Below are 18,653 nucleotides of genomic sequence, written 5' to 3'. Positions count from 1 at the left end.
GCCCAACCTTCCTTCCAAGGAGTGGCTGGTGGGTTTGAACCGCCAGCCTTCTGGTTAGCAGTGAAGTGCTTTAGCCACTATGCTACCAGAGCTCCTACACTGATGGTAGGACTGTCAAATGATACAACCACTTTAGAAAGCAGTATGGAGATTCCTTAAAAAGCTGGAATTAGAAATACCATTTGACCAAGCCATTCCATTACTAGATATATAGAAAGAAGTGAGAGACATGACAAGAACAGACGTATGCACACCTATACTCATCACAGCACTATTTGTTGTTGTTGTTGTTATCTGCCATCGAGTCGGACCCAACTCATAGTGACCCCTCCTTGGGTTTCCAAGGCAGTATCACTACGGAAGGAGATTGCCCTATCTAAATGGAAACAACCTAGGTGTTCATCAGCTGAGGAATGGATAACCAAAATATGGTATGTACACACAATGTAATACTACGCAACCCTAAATAATAATGTAGAATCTGCAAAACACAATAGTGTAGAATCTGCACAATGTGGATGAACTTGGAGGACATTATGCTGACTGAAATAAGTCAATCACAGAAGGACAAATACTGTATTAGTCCATTATTGTAAAAAATTATCGAAAGGTTTATATATGGAAGGAAATTCTTTTTTTTGTTGGTTACCAGGGGTGGGTGGGGAGAGGAGGGAACACTCTTAGATAGGTAGAAACAAGTATTGATTTGGGTGAAGAGATGGGTGGTGTACTGAATGTGAATGATCAACACGGTGGCATTGAGGAAGAGGAAGACATAGAGAGGTGCATGGGTAGTGCAGACAACAAAGATGAACCCTTTTGCACACACAGTACTGCATTGTCAGTGAAAGCAAACATGGGTATACAAGCTGATAGATGGGTGGACAGGCTGAACTATTAGGTATGTCTATGCAGGGGGTAGTGTACCCAAGACCCATGTATAGGGTTGGCAGACAATGGTTTTACAAGTGTATTTGTATGTTCTTTAATAATTCCCAGGTGTACAGTAGAGCTGACAAGAAAGAAGGTTGTAGTCACTTCTTGGCCACAGCCAGATACCAAGAGGAAGCAAGTAGTTGAATCTTAAGGTTCGGGACCTTAGCCAGAGGGGACATCAAGCTCAACTGGCATAACATACTACACAAAACATTGCTCCACCTCCTACTTTGATGAGTAGCGACTGGGATCTTAAAAGCTTACAAGCAGCCATATAGATGCAATGATGGGTCTTTCCTCATCCAGAGCAAAGAAGAATGAAGAAAATCAAAGATTCATGGAAACAATTAGTCCAAGGGACTGGTACACCATGTGATCATCAGTCTATTTGACTACAAGACCAGAAAAACTGGATGGTACCTGGATACTACTGTCAACCATTTGGAGGGAGATCTATGTAGGAGATCCTGGACAGAGAGGGAGAAAAATGTAGAATAAAACTCAAAATCATTTGGGGAGGGGAAAAAAAAAGCTCAGATTTGCTGGTCTGATGGAGCCTGTTAGAACGATTGAGACTATGGCCCCTGGCTTCCCTTCGGGTCTGGAATTGAACATACACCTGTGACTTCCAGCCAAACAAAAGATAGGTGCATGAGTTGAACATTTACCTGAGGTAGATACACTCCTTGAAGAGAACAATCATGGGAGAAAGAAGGGCAGTTTATGCACAGGGAGACAGCTCAGGTGGCAGGAGTGCATGGGGCGATGGACACAGGGAAGAGGTAACTATGGGGAGGAAGTGAGAGGGGAGCTGTTGCATTGTGGTGAATTGTAGTCAATGTCATGAGACAAAGTGTATGTAAACTGCTATATGGAAAGGGAATTTGCTCTGTAAACTTTCCCCAAAATCACAATAAATAATAATAAGCAACATAAAACAATTTCTGTGTCTCCTTATTTGGAATGTGGGATCTCTCTTTCTCTCCAGTACTAAATTCCTAATTTAAACTAACATCATCTAATACTTAGAACACTCTCTGCTTCTACTTCTTCCATTCTAGTAGCCATACTGAATTTTCTTAATATTTTATTATGAAAATTTTCAAACATACAGGAACATTGAAAGAATTTTATAGTAAAAATCCATATACTCACCACTTATATCCTATAATTAACATTCATATTGATTTTGCAAATCTATAAGTTAGATCAATCACAACATTCCCCAAATGAACATATTCATATTGGACTCCAAATAACATCCTATTTCTTTGTCATATTCTACAGGCCCAGCTTGATCTGGTTCCTAGCTACTGTGTGACCTCATGTCTTCTCTCCTTCCCACTGCTACTTGTATCCAGAAAATTGCCATTTTTCATATTCTTAAATTCATCAAGCTTTACCCTGTTCAGGGCCTTACTCTTGCACTTCTTGATGTTGCCTTATTGGCTCTTTCTCCTCCTGGTCTGAACATAAATACCACCTACTCAGTGGTACTTTTGGTAATGTTCCGCTCACAGTGATTTTTCTACCACCAACCATAAACCCAAACCCATTGCTGTTGAGTGAATTCTGACTCATAGTGATCCTATAAGACAGAGTAGGACTGTCGAAGAGTTTCCAAAGCTGTAATCTTTATAGAAGCAGACTGTTACATCTTTCTTTCATGGAGCAGCTGGTGAGCTTGAACCTACAACCTTTTGCTGAGCAGCCAAGCACTTAACCACTGTGCCACCAGGGCTCCTTCCACGATCCAAATTCATTTACTTTTTTTTTTTTTAATTTTTATTCTGATTTAGGTGAGAGTTTACAGAGCAAATTCACTTTCCATCATACTCATTTACTTTTATAATACTAACTTCCCACTGAAATTCCCTTACTTATTTTTATATTTATTTTCTATCTTATTTTTTGTTTTTTTAAAAAATATGGGCTCTATTAAAGAATGGACCTTGCTTATTTTATTCACAGCCAAATTACAGTGGCTTAGGCACGGTCTACTGCATAGCAGGAGTTGAATGAATATGTGTTGAGCGAATTAATGAATAGCATGTAAAGGCCATCCTTCTTTTGCACAGGTAGGTATAATCTACTATTCTGGTCGAAGAAAACATACAAAGAAATACCCTAAAACCTGGAATGCATAGCCACTTATATAATAACTGTCTTCAGTGACTCATGGGAATATTCCTAGGCAAGAGCAAAAGAGACATCAGTTGATAAAGGTGACACCTTGAAAACAGCATCCTGAGCATTGTAGATATAATCACAGAACCTATGTCTACACAGGTAGGAAAACATTTGACTTTTTTAATTGAATGAACTAAAATATATACATATATACATATACATATACATATATATATATATATATATATATATATATATATATATATATATAATGTAAAATGCTGGACTGGTAGCATTGTCTTTTCTGTAAAATATTCCTAATGTATTGCAACTGTTGAAAATATATCTTTTTAGGTAAAATATGATATTTCTTCCAAATATTTTGAGGGTATTTTTTTCTTCTTCATAACCTTCTTCCTAGCACCATGGAAAGCTTCAGGATAAAAAGAGAACTGTGGTGATTTTCCTACTAATTAGTTGCTCTTATTAAAAAGACCAAGATAATTGATTTTAGGATGCACTACCCCTTATTAAGACCTAATTAAGCTGTATATCAAAGACTAATTAAATGGCATTATTCCATCTCACTGATGAGTCCTGATGCTTGGTGAATAGATTTGGGTGGTAGATGAATACTCTTGGAATAGATTTCACAGCCAGACAGATAAATATAGACTAAGAAGCTGAGTAAAGGGAATTTTCGATTATCTAAACCTAACACACCTATTGGTATTTCTTCAGGCTGACAGTTTGAAATGAACAAAACAAAATGTTTAAATACAAACTCAGCACTGTGATAGGATAGGGAACAATGAAAGAACTTCTGTGGAAAGCTAAAGATTTAAATACACCATTAATCCTTCTAGTGAAATGGTGGACTTGAGAGTTGAAGGTTGTTGCCTTCCTGTTTTTAGTTTCCTTTGGTGAATCAACTATAAAATCTAGATAAACCTCAGATAAGAGCTAAGTTATACTAGTGAAGGGTATTTGAAAATCTGAGATCATTTTTAAAGTTGCCAATCAACATCTCTGGTAAGTTACTGTATAGAATACAGAATATCAGGGACAGGAAAAGGGGAGTGGTAAGAGAGTATTATCACAGTGAATAATTTGAGTATACTAAGAACCCACAGAGAGCTCTGATGTCATAGTGCCTAAGGCATTTGACTACTAACCAGAAAGCTTTCTGTTCAAACCCACTAGCCACTCGTCAGAAGGAAGGAAGATTGGGCAATCTATTTCCACAGTCATAGTACCTCAGAAACCCAAGGAGGGGTCACCATAAGTCAGATCCTACTCGATGGCAATGAGTTTGTTTTTTTTTTTTTTTTTGGAAGAACCCAGAGATTGATGGAACTGTAGCCCAGACAAATAGAAATTGCCCTTAAAAATATTTGGAGAATAAGAGCTATTAATAAGATGAATGCTTTTTAGAATTTTATTCTATTCTAGAAATGAGTATGTTCAACAGCAAATCAGTCTTTGATAAGTCAATATTTTATTTGACAAAGATCATATACCAACATTTCAAATGTTATGTAAATCCATTCATTGCTTTAATCTCATCAAGCTAACCTTGTACTGCCAAGGCTGTGTCTTCAAGGGAGTGTCATTGTGACAACAGAAACTCATCATTCCATTTAATCTATGAGGGCATGACCTCCTTAGATTATGGTGGGCAGTCTTTCAAATTTTTTGGCACTTTATAATGCAAAGGCTTTTGAATAAATCACAAGATATTTGCAGAAAGTAATGATTTCACTATACTGCTGGGCTATATTTGATTATCTTTAATAGTTACCTTCACTGGCAGTAAAATAATTTACAAACAATAACATCAGTCATATGTCACTTTTGCACTCATTACTGGCCAAGGTATAACCCCAAGAACCAATAATCTATACTACTGAACATCTAAATTAAATGTCACTCTGTACTAAGTGGAGGTTATTCATTTGAAACTGAACTTTTACAAGTATAACATATATTTTGAGTTATCTGAAGGACATCTACCCTTGAACTCTTTTTACATTAATACACACAGAAGTGGAAATAGCATAACAGCACTAAGAAGAGCTGTACAAATAAAGAACCGAGATCTCTATTACAGGAAAATGACAAACAATTTATTTTTAGCTATCTTTATGGAATTCATGGGCAAGAGATAAAGGGTTTGACTCAAGTATTTCAAGGTTGTCATTCTAGGTACTTTGTTAGATTTAACTGAGTTCATGATATTCAGATTGTCTTCTAGGTGGGTCTTCTACTTTGTTTTTTATTTAATATAAAGGCACAGATTTTAACATAACTTTGGATAATTATACACTGCACATGGTTGCTGAAAAACAATCAATTAGTGACAACTATAATTATTTCTCTTGTTTTTCATTCCATGGTCACTTTTTCTAATAGAGGTGGTCCATGAACAAAGAGTGAGGATAGGGGGTTTAATCAACCTCTCAGTCTGCCTCAATGGGAATAAATCTTTCATGAGCCAAAATTACAGATCTATAAATTCATAAATCTAATCAACACCATTAATAAAATAGAATACTGAGACACATTCATGAAGTTTTTTGAAAACCCTGTTTTGTTTCTCTAGTGCTGCTATAATAGACATACCACAGGTGTGTGCTTACAAACAGTTTAGTCTCTTACAGTTTAGAAGGCTAGAAGTCCAAGTTCAAAGTGCCATCTCTAGGAGTGGGTGATAGCTCCTTGACTTTCAGCTTCAGTTCTGTCTCTTGCTTCTGGCCCACTGAAGATGGAGTCTTCCCTTAACTCAGGCAGCTTCTGGCTGCTGAGGCTGACTAACCCAAGGCCAACAAGTACAATGGCACTGTCCCAAGATTATCAAACTACATGGCAGGCCCCTAGTTCAAGTTCAGAAACAGTCCCCAAATGAGCAGGCAACCATGGCAGGGTGCTGAACTACCACTTGGCTACATACAGGATCCAAGCATGGCAAAAGCTAGAGAATTTCCTCAAAACTTCCTGTATACCTCAAGCAAACTTCATGATTAAGGCAGCTACTCCGCCACTCCAGTAGATTCCAGCATGGAGTTGATTATTTGTCTCATCCTGTGGAATAACTACATCCAGCTGCCCAACCACTCAAAATCAGTCTCAGCCAAATTGACACATAACCTTAACATCCACACACTATAAGAAAAACATTCATAGATACTGTGGAAGAAATATCAATGCATCATGGAAGACAGTGACTCTGAGAGAAATTTTAAAGCAATAAGAACATAAAGGACACTTTATGACAGTTTCCAGAAGCAAGTCCTCTGGCAATGGTTCACAATCATATCATCATGTAACTGCTCAGGAAATGACTGCTGCATGTTAACCTTGAGTCTGAGTTCATTTGGAAAAGGGAACTCTCAAGTAGGTCCTAAGGAAAAACATTTATTGCACACAATGCCTTGGTGTTAGAGATAGAGCAGCCCATTTTCGTAGATGATAGTGCGCATGTCAGAAGACAAAACAGAAGGCATTAAAATTTTGACCTAAACTTTGAAGCACCATGATATTCCATAAGAATGGGCAGTACGTCACAATAAAACTAGCTAATCAAAATATGCTTTGGTTTAGGGAAATTAACATTCATCTATGAGCAATTTGGGATATCTCCATGTCCAAATAATTATCAAAGTATAATGTATATGATCTCCGCATAGCCACTGGCTTCTGCTTAGTGGCAGAGACAGATGAGAAGCTGGATTTGTGCTTGGTTATAGGGGTTTTCACAGTTTGTGCCAAGCCATTTGTCAGCTCAGCAAATGCAAAGACTTACAAGCATTATTGATAATAAATTGAGAGTGGGCAATAACCCCTCCCTGAGAGTTGACATGATAGGAATCAGGGTAACAAAAATAGGAAAAATAAAATATATTGTATTATAAATGCATTTTGATTTCTCTATTTTAATGTAGGTAGAATGATATTATTGCTTTCAAATGTGTGAGAAGAAAATTTCAGGCACTGGCTCGTTGATACATTCTTCCTCTTTAATCTTTTCTTTTCTTCTCTTTTTAATTACTTTTCTTATTTTTCCTTTTACCCTTAAACTATTAGATTCTTGCCATAAAGCTGAAGAAAGAAGGAAAAGAAACAGGGCCTATTTTGTCAGACATAAAAACCACTTGCTGCTGAGTTGATTCTGACACATGGTGACTCCATGTGTGTCAGAGTAAAACTGTGCTTCATAGGATTTTCAGTCGTTTGGAAGTAGATTACCACACCTTTCACCCAAGGAGCCTATGGGTGACCTCAAACCGCCAACATTTTGGTTAGCAACTGAGCGCATCAACTAATTGCAAAATGTAGTGACTCTTTTGTCAGACATAGTAATACTAAAATCTCTTAAATAAACTCTTTGTTTCCTTTTAAAGCTTCCCTGATAGCTCTCTCCTACTTCTTAATCTCCATCATGGCTGTTGATGTGAACTAATTAATGATCTTTATTACTTAATACAAAACCTTGACTCAATATGTATCGAGTAATCACTGAATGAATGAATGAAAAACTTGCTGTAGCCAGTAACAAACATCAGGAAATGAATTTATATGCCTTGTCTATGGTTGGAATGATATTTTCTTACATATAGGAATATTAAAAGCATTGTAAATTTATGAGGCTCATGATTTTCAATTTTTTTTTCAAAAGTGACACCCCAGTAAAAAATAGATTTTTTGTGTTCACTCACTACTTACACACACTTGCACCTATGTGCAGAGCCTGCACATAATCACACATACTTGCACACTCTCTCTCTCACGTACACACACATACACACACAATAAAACAAAAAATTAATGAAACACTTATCCTTACCACATTCTTGTGGATGACAGAATGCTAAAAGGACTCGCAATAAGCTATGCCCTCATAAAATCCCTTCTGTTGAGTAGGCATGGGACTAGTGAATATTACATAATGTTATTCCCTGGATTAGGTTACACTATATGGCAAAGGAAAACAGATTTTTCAAAGGTAATTCAAGTCCCTAATCAGTTGATTTTAAGTTCATGAAAAAGGACACTATTCTAGGTAGACCTGTCCCAATCAGATGAGTCCCCTTTATAGAGATCAGAAATTCAAAGAAGCAACAGACTGTATCCTGCATGTCTTGCAAAAGCAAAGTACCATTAGGTCTGTATCTGCAAGGAAATAAATTCTGTCATAAATCACAGAAGCTTGGAAGAGAATATCCAACTCAGATAAGACCCAGCTCAGGCCAACATCTTTATTGTCACCTTATGAAATCCTGAGCACAGGACCAAATTACCTGATCCTGGAAACTGTAAATAATTAATTGTTTTAAGTCACTGTGTCTGTTTGTTATACAGCAGTACACAAATAATATAATCCTATTTCATTTCAACTAAATTAACAGCACATAACAACAACAAATTAAATGCGTGTCATGTAATTATGTTATACAATTCAAATTTTCAACATCATAGCTACATCTTCAAACCACTTTTTCCATGATATCAAAATATTTCTAACTAGAGGTTCAGTCTTCTGAGTTAAAGAATTTTATTATCAGAAACATTCTCTTTAACCTAAAGAGTCATAATCAATCATTGGTATCATTGTTATTGATTTATTTGTTCAGTTTCAAACAGTTTTCACATTCCTGAAAACAAAAAAAAAAACAACACAAACTCACTACCATCGAGTCAATTCTGACTCACAGTGACCCCTTTTAGGTTTCTGAGGTGGCAAATCTTTATGCAAGTACACTCCCAAGTCTTCCTTCTGTTGGATGGCTGGTGGGTTTGAACTGGCAATCTTTCTGGTTAGCAGTGAAATGCCTTAGGCACTACACCACTAGAGTTCCTTCCTAGCATGTAACAATTATTGTGCTGAGCACTGGTTCACAGTAGTCAATAGAATATGTATAGATTATGACTCCTTAGAACATAAAATCTAGGAGTATGATACAGAAAAAAAACAAATAACGACAAATAAGTCATATGACAATAACTCAATAAATATACTACTTCAACTGTTAAAGAGCTCTGGTGGCCCATCCCATAGGGATGCTAAGAATCAGAATCAACTCAACAGCAGCTTTTTTTGGGGTCAACAGTTGAACATGTGTTTATTTTGGGGACTAATTACCAATTACTCTGAAATTTGCCCTTGAGCAGAGAGTGGCTAAAGCAAATGGAAGAAATTACAAGATAAGAGAGCTGACCAGAAGATTTCAAGGAGTGGCTCAAGCAGACAAACCCAATTACTATAATGAAACGTACAGAGACCTGGAGTTGGAAAACCAAAAGGGAAGAACATGTTTGTCATTTCTCAAGGTGAAAGAACTGAGGAAAAAAAATGAAGGCTTGAGTTGCAATATTGAAAGATTCTCTGGGGAAAACATTGAATGATGCAGGGAACACCAAAAGAAGATGGAAGGAATACAGAAAATCACTGTACCAAAAAGACCTGGCTGATGTTCATCCATTTCAGGAGGTGGCATATGATCAAGGACTAATGGTACTGAAGGAAGAAGTTGAAGCTGTACTGAAGGAAGTGGGGAAGAACAAGGCTTCAGGAATTGATGGAATACCCATTGAGATGTTTCAACATACAGATGCCCTGTTGGAGGCACTCACTCAGCTATGCCAAGAGATTTGGAAGACATCTACCTGGCCAACTGACTGGAAGAGACCCATATTTTCACCCATGCCAAAGAAAGGTGATCCCACAGAATGTGGAAATTATCGAACAATATCATTAATATCACATGGAAGTAAAATCTTACTTAAGATGATTCAAAAACTTTTGCAGCAGTATATTGACAAAGAACTTCCAGAAATGCAAGCTTGATTCAGAAGCAGACATGGAACAGGGGATATCATTGCTGATATCCTATGGATCTTGGCTCAAAGCAAAGAATACCAGAAAGATGTTTACTTATGTTTTATTGACTATGCAAAAGCATTTGATTATGTGGATCATAACAAATTATGGGTAACATTGAGAAGAATGGGAATTCCAGAACACTTAATTCTACTCATGAAGAACCTGTACATAGACCAGGAGGTTGTTGTTCGAACAGAACAAGGGGACACTGCATGGTTTTAAATCAAGAAGGGAGTGTGTCAGGGTTGTATCCTTTCACCATACGTATTCAATCTATATGATGAGCAAATAATCTGAGAAGTTGGACTATATGGAGAAGAACATGGCATCAGGATTGGAGGAAGAATCATTAACAACCTGCAATACACTGACAACCCAACCTTGTTTATTGAAAGTGAGGGTGACTTGAAGCACTTACTGATGAAGATTGAAGACTACAGTCTGCAATCTGGATTACATCTCAATATAAAGAAAACAAAAATCCTCATAGCTGGACCTATAAGGAATATCATGATGAATGGGGAAAAGTTGAAGTTGTCAAAGACTTCACATTGCTTTGTTCTACAATCGACGCCAATGGAAGCAGCAATCAGGACATCAGATGGCATACAGCACTGGGCATATTGGCTTCAAAGGAACTCTTTCAAGTGCTGAGGAGCAAAGACATCTCCTTGAGTACTAAAGTGTGCCTGACATAAGCCATGGCATTTTCAATTACCTCATATGCATATGAGAGCTGGACAATGAATAAGGAAGACCGAAGAAAAGTTGACACTTTTAATTGTGGTGCTGGTGAAGAGTGTTGAAAGTGTCATGGACTGCTAAAAGATCTAACAAATCTTTCCTGGAGGAGGGGCAGCCAGAATGCTCATTGGAAGCGAGAATGGCCAAACTTCATCTCACCTACTTTGGTCATGTTGTCAGAAGGAACCATTACCTGGAGAAGGAAGTCATTCTTCGTAAGGTGGATGGTCAACGAGGGGAAGGCCCTCAACAAGATGGATTGACATGATGATTGTGGCAATGGGGTCAAGTATAGCAAGGATCGTGGAGCTGGTAGGGTCACTATGAGTCGGAGATGACTCAACGGTACCCAACAACAAGAAGTACCAAGGGAATACTGCATGTTTTAAAATCAGGAAGGGAGTACGTCAAGATTCTATCTTTTCACCATACTTATTCAATTTGTATGCTGAGCAAATAATCTGAGAAGCTGGATTATATGAAGAAGAATGTGATGTCAGGATTTAAAAAGATTCGTTAACAACCTGAGATATGCAGATGATACAACTTTGCTTGCTGAAAGTGAGGATAACTCAAAGCATTCACTGATGAAGATTAAAGACTACAATCTACAGAATGCTTTATACCTCAATATAAAGAAAACAAAAAATCCTCACAACTAGCCCAATAAACAACTTTATGATGGATGGAGAAAAGATTGAATTCGTCAAGGACTTCATATTACTTGGGTCTACAATCAACATCAATGGAAGCAGCAGTCAAGACAGCAGATGATGTATTGCATTGGGCAAATCTGCTGCAAAAGACCTCTTTCAAATGATGAAGAGCAAAGTTGTCTCCTTGAAGACTAATGTGCATGTTCTGGTTACCTAGTGCCGCTCTGACAAGAATATACCACAAATAGGATGGCCTTAACAAACAGGAGTTTATTCTCTTACAGTTTGGAGGCTTTAAGTCCAAGTTCAAAGTGCCAGGTTCTAGGGGCTGGGTGAAAGCTTCTTGACCTTGGGCTTCAGCTCTGCCTCTTGCTCCCAGCCCACTGAAGTCAGAGGAATGTCTTTATTCAGACAGCTGCTGGCTGCTGAGGCTGACAAGCCCAAGCTTGACAAGTAAAAAGGCACAATCCTGATATTACCAAACCACTTGACAGGCCATTAATTTAAGTCCATTGTAAGTCCCAAGGTCGGCAGAGCATGAAAGGCTGCTGAACAACAGCATGGCTACCTGAAGGGTTCAAGCATGCCATAAGGTAGAGACTATGCCCAAGGCTTCTTCTTATATACAGGAAGCAGACCACATCCCAAAGGCAGCTACTCTGCTGTTTGTGGGAGATCCCACCATGGTTAATTGCCAGTCTTATCATGGGGAACTAATTACCACCAACTGCCCAGCCACTGAACCAGGCCCAGCCAAGTTGACATACAAATTTAACTACCACAGTGCTCCTAACCCAAGACATGGTATTTTCAATCACCTCTTATATATGGGAAAGCTGGACAACGAATAAGGAAGACCAAAGAAGAGTTGATGCTTTTGAGTTGTGGTGTTGGAGAAAATGCTGAGTACCATGGACTGCTAAAAGCACTAACATATCCTGGAAGAAGTACAGCCAGAGCACTCCTTGGAAGCGAGAATGGCCAGATGTTGTCTCAACTATTTTAGTCATTTTGTCAGAAGAACCATTCTTTGTAGAAGGATATCATGCTTGGTAAAGTGGAGGGTCAACGAAAAAGGGGAAGACCTTCAACGAGATGGATTGACACAGTGGCTACAAGGATGGGCTCAGGTATAACAGGGATTGTAAGGCTGGAAGAGGTCTGGGCAGTGTTTCATTCTGCTGTGCATTTGGTCGCTATGAGTCAGAGATGACTTGATGGCACCTAATAACAACAACAATTACCAGAAAAATAACCATAATGAAATACATATTTTGAAGGACAACAATTTCTAATAGGAAAAATAAAATTTGTAAATAAGTAAGAACTCCAGGGGAATTATGTACAGGGTGTTAAGAGAGCAAAAGATATAGCAGAGAGTGAGAAACTTTTTCTAAGGAAATCAGAGAGAGCTTTGGAGAAGAGTTGGAATTTTATATGAAACCTTAGGATGGGGATAGTTGTCAAATATCTCTAGGTGTGCAAGAGATTTCCATGTACCTTGTGACACTGTGACACTTTTCTAGAAGATCTTTCTAAGGAATTTGGGCTTTGAGGCAGGGGAAAATATGTTTTTTAAGAAGGAATAAGACCCAAATTTGTATTTCTAAAAAACAAATTGTTTTTGTTTGATGCCATCAAGTTGGTACTGACACACAGGCACCCTGTGTACAACAGAATGAAACACTGCCCAGTTCTGTACCATCCTCACACTCATTGCTATGATTGAGCTCATTGTTACAGCTACTGTGTTGATCCATCTTGCTGAGGGGCTTCCTTTTTCGCTGACCCTTTAGTTTACCAAGCATGAAGTCACTCTCTGAGAACTGGTCCCTCCTGATAACCTGTCCAAAGTATATGAGATGAAGTCTTGCTATTCTTGCTGCAAAGAAGCATTCTTGTACTTCTTTGAAGACAGATTTATTAATTTTTCTGGCAGTTCATGTATATTCAATATTCATTACCAATACCATAATACAGATGCATCAATTCTACTTTGGTCTTCATTATTATTTGTCCAGCTTTTACATGCATATGACATGACTGAAATACCTTGGTTTGCGTCAGGTGCACCTTAGTTCTTAAAGTGCTATCTTTGCTTTTTAATACTTTAAAGAAATCTTTTGTGGCAGATTTGCCCAATACATTAAGTCATTTGATGTCTTGACTTCTGCTCCCATGGGCGTTGATTTTGAATCCAAGTTAAATGAAATCCCTGACAACTTCAATCTTTTTTTTCCAATTATTATGATGTCCAGTTCTGAGGATTTTTCATTTCTTTATGTTGAAGTATAATCTATACTGAAGACTGTAGTCTTAGATCTTCAAAAGTAAGTGCTTCAAGGTCTTCTCACTTTAAGCAAGCAAGGTTGTGTTATCTGCATATCACAGGTTTTTAATAAGTTTCCCTCCAATTCACATGTATGTTCATATATTCCAGCTTCCCAGATTATTTGCTGTACATACAAAATTAAATAAGCCTGGTGAAAAGATGTAAACTGGACACATATCTTTCCTGAATTTAAACCATGCAGTATCCCTGTTCTTATTTATTTACAAATCTGTTCGAACAACAGTCTCTTGTTCTATGTACAGGTTTCTCATGACCACAGCAAAGTGTTCTGTAATTCCCATTCATTACAATTATATCCATACTTTGTTATAATGTACACAATCAAATGTCTTTGCATGGTCAATAAAACACAGGTAAACATCTTTCTAGCATTCTTTTCTTTCAGCCAAAATCTATCTGACATGAGCAATGCTATCCCTTGTACATCCTCTTCTGAATCTATTCTGAGTTCTGGCAGTACCATGTTGACATATGGCTCCAATCATTTGAATTATCTGCAGTAAAATTTACTTGTGTGTGATATTAATAATGTTATTGTTTGCCGTCGAGTCGGACCCTACTCATAGTGACCCCTCCTTGGGTTTCCGAGGCAGTATCACTATGGAAGTAGATTGCCCAACCTTCCAAGAAGTGGCTGGTGGGTTTGAACCACCTGCCTTCTGTTTCGCGTCAGGTGCCTTAGGCACTATGTGATAGTGTTTGATAATTTTCATATTCTATCACATAACCTTTGCTTGCAGTGGGCACAAATATGAATCTCATTCACTTGGTTGGCTAGGTACCTGCCTTTCAAATCTCTTTGCATAGAGTGAATGCCTCTAGTGTTACATCTGTTGGTTGAAAATATCAGTTGGTATTCCTGGAGCCTAGTTTTTCACCAATGCCTTCAATTCAGCTTGGACTTCTTCCTTCAGTACAATCAGTTCTTGATCACATGCTACCTCTTGAAATGGCTGAACTTCAACCAATTCTTCTTGGTTCAGTGACTCTGTGTATTCTTCCATCTCCATTTCATGCTTCCTACATTGTTCAGTATTTTTTCATATGGGGATTTTTCTTTTCTTTATATTGAAGTAATCCATACTGAGGTCTGTAGTGTTTGATCTAAATGCTTCAAGTCTTCACTTTCAGCAAGCAAGCTTGTATCATCTCATATCACAGATTGTTAATGAGCCTTTCTCCAATTCTGATGCCATGCTCATATATTCCAGCTTCTTGGATTATTTGCTCAGCATGTAGATTGAATAAGTATGGTGACAACATACAACTCTGATGCACACACACCTTTCCTGATTTTAAACCACACTTCATCTCCTTGTTCTGTTTGAATGACCACCTCTTGGTCTATGTACAGTTGCCACATGAGTATAATTAAGTGTTCTGGAATTCCCTTTCTTCACAATGTTATCCATAATTTGCTATGTTCCACAAAGCCAACCACCTACTTCCTAATCTCTCTTAATCTGGAAGCTCTACTGAAATCTGTCCACCATGGTAGATCCTACTGATATTTGAAATATTAGTGATATTTAAATTAGTATGCTTCCAGCATCATAGGCAACACCCAAGTCAGCATTTTATGACCAAATATGAGAAGAGTGGTGGAAGCACACAAATTGAATGAAGTGAAATTGGCACTATCAGCACAAACACAATATAGAAATTCAAACAGAATTCTCCTAAGAAGTGGGGATGGCAAGACATCAGACTTTGAGCACATCATTAGGAAAGACCGGTAGAGAAAATGACATCATGTTCGGTAAAGTAAAATTTCAGAAAAAATAAGGGAACCCTTAATGGTTTCACCTAACAGCTACAATAATGGACTCAAACATACTAACAATCATAAAGATGGTACAGGACCTATTTAATGGCAACTAATAACAATGTTGTTGTTGTTGTTATGTGCCGTCGAGTCAGACCTGACTCATAGGGACCCCTCCTTGGGTTTCCGAGGCAGTATCACTATGGAAGTAGATTGCCCCATCTTCCTTCCGAGGAGTGGCTGGTGGGTTTGAACCTCCAGCCTTCTGGTTAGCAGTCAAGTGCCTTAGCCACTATGCTACCAGAGCTCCCAATAATAATACTACAATTTATTTATGCTGTGCTTGAGTAGAAGAAGGGAGAGATGGAGAATTAAACCCAATGTGTTACATCACTTACAACAATTGTCTAAAGTAAACTGAAGTAGAAGGAAGGCCTTAGATAACCAAATAGAATTAATGATTACAAGCATCTGGGCGGGAGCAGCTAAAACTGGGTTATATATATTTGTCAAAGGATTGTCCTAAATTAAGCTCTCAAAATCAATTTCGTAAAACATGCTTCTTAAGAGCCCAGTTTATATGGCCCCATCATTATTAAAACAGTAACTCCTTTCTAGTGTAATCTACTACTTATGACATAGCAAATGCTGGGAAATGAACAATAAGTACAGAATCAAGTCAAAGTAAGTATCACACAGTTTATGCAATTTACTCACAGGAGTCTTTTATTCAAGTCTCTTTTAGAGCCTATTTATCCTTATTTTAGACACAATTCTAATAAGCTTTTTTTTTTTCTTCTTTCCCAACTAAGGGAAAATAAGAAGTCACATTGTATCTTTTTAACAATGCTGCTTCAGTTTTCAAAATCTTTGCATTTTATTCTGTAAAGAAGAATAAAGAATCTTTGAAGTGTAGTAAAATTAGCTTTTTCCATGATCAAGAGAAAGTTCTTTTTTAAAAAAATCAATATATCTTCGGAATGAGTTTAATGACTTATTTTCAATATATAGGAAAAAGTGACTAGTTGTTTTACATTCTGTCAGCTCAGTCAAAGTTTTGCTGCTTGGTAAACTGTCTCTTTGCAACAGAAAAGAGTTTCATGTAGAATTTTGAAATCATGATCACTTCCAAAATGATATTATTTGATGTTATTAATAGACTTTTGTTCAGGACCTAACAATATTTGGAAAGGTTTCTATTTCTATCGTATTGATTTTATTTTTGAGAGGGACTATTTTTTGTTTTTTAGAGAAGGTGGAAGAATATCATCTCAGAGAAAATCATTACTTAAATAATTGACATCATAAAAAATAGTCCTATTAAAAGTGTAACTGAAGCTCCTGTTTCTTCACTGCAGACCAAAGGAAATTCTAAATAAAGAACAACTCTGGGTGCTTATTGGTTCCCAGTATAATGATTGCTAACATTCAAACTTGTTAGGCAGCATAGGCTGCGGAATTAGCCCTCTAACATCCCGATGTTCAGAATTTTGACCTCCATCAGTAGATGTGTAGCTAAGGCTGAAATTCCCTTTTAAACTAATCCCCAGTCACTCATGGCCGCTGGATCATGATTCATTTGATTTTTAGCAGATTTTCACTATTAAGGAATGCAAATATTGACTATGAAAAAATGGAGGCATTAATATAATTTAAATTTGCACAGTGTTCTGGACATACGAAATTAATCATTCAGACCATCTTACTCTATTCTACCATGTTATTTTCATTATAAATGTTAAAATTCTTATATCTTATTCTGAATCCAAATAAGTGTAGACTGCTTGAAAATGGTCTCAGAACAATTTTTAATAAGGTCCTGAACCAAGGCAAAATAGTATATGTCAAGACCCAAAGATTTACTTATAATTCAATGTGAGGCTATTGTAACTTTGTTTAGTGAAAGAGAAAAATGAGGACTTTAGCCCATAAGAGATGTTTTGTATACCTTAATTAATATGAAAGCATGTCTTGGTCATTTAAATTATATATCTCATTTATTCATCCAATGAAAGTTTATTAAGCATCCAAAGCTTAGACTTAAAAATATAAATAAGTAAAATGAAGCATAATATTAAAACTAAAGGAAAAACTTGAGAATTATGCATCTAATTTCTATCTATAGTGATAGATTCCTCTCCAAGTGAGATTTGTTGTCTTTATTTCAAATTAATAAAGATGGTTACTTGTAAATTTTCAGTGTGAGGAGCAAATAGAATCATGTATTTATTTCACTTTGTTTATTCTTGTTTTGATGTACTATTTTGGTTCTTTAGTATTTCTGGGAAATGTATTCTTCCCTTTGGAAAATTTATTTATCTACCTATGTATCTATCTATCTATCTACTTATTTATTTATGTATTGTGATTTAGATGAAAGTTAATAAAGAAAATTGGTTTTCAATTCAACAATTAATATGTATTTTATTTTGAGACATAAAATTGTAATTACTACAATGTAACATCACTCATTAACTTTCTCCTTGTGTTTAATGTTTTTCTTCTTCCTTCTTTTCTATTTCTTTCTCTCTTCTGAGTTTTATCCATGGGCAAATGCTGTTCATATGATCTTGTATGGTTGATTGTTCTAACGTATGCATACCTACCTGGTATTACTGCTCACCTTACAGGACTATTTATCATTTGGCTGAAAATTGAGACATGAGAGTGTGTTCAGTTCCAGGCTTGAAGGGTGTCTAATGACTATATTCTTGGAGATTTCATCAGTCTCTATCAGACCAGGTAAGCCTGATTTTTTTTTTTTTTATGATTTTGAGTTTTATTCCACATTTTCTCACACTCTATTCAGGATTTTCTATTTCAATTCCTTTCAAAGTGGTTAGAAGTGGTAGTCGGGTATCATCTAGTTCTGGTCTCAGGGACGTTGAGACCATGTCTTTGTTTACTGTTCTTTTGCTATAGGGAGAAACCAATAGTTGCACATTTGATGTACACTCACAAGCTTTTAAGACCCCAGTCACTACTCACCAGAGTAGGATGTATAACATTGTCTTTGTGAACTATGTGATGCCAATTGACTTTAGTGTTCTGCGAGACTATGATTCTGAGCCCCTAGGCCCAGCAACACATTCCTTTAATGTGAAAACTAATAAGTTTTTATAATTTAGCCTCCATTTGCTCTACTGTATTCATGGATAGATTTGCAGAACATATAAATGGCCTCTTTCA

Source organism: Orycteropus afer, unplaced genomic scaffold (genome assembly GCF_000298275.1).
Source record: "Orycteropus afer afer isolate SDZICR_OR568_19922 unplaced genomic scaffold, OryAfe1.0 scaffold00062, whole genome shotgun sequence".
In the NCBI taxonomy this organism is placed as follows: Eukaryota; Metazoa; Chordata; class Mammalia; order Tubulidentata; family Orycteropodidae; genus Orycteropus; species Orycteropus afer.
This window is presented reverse-complemented; position numbering follows the sequence as displayed.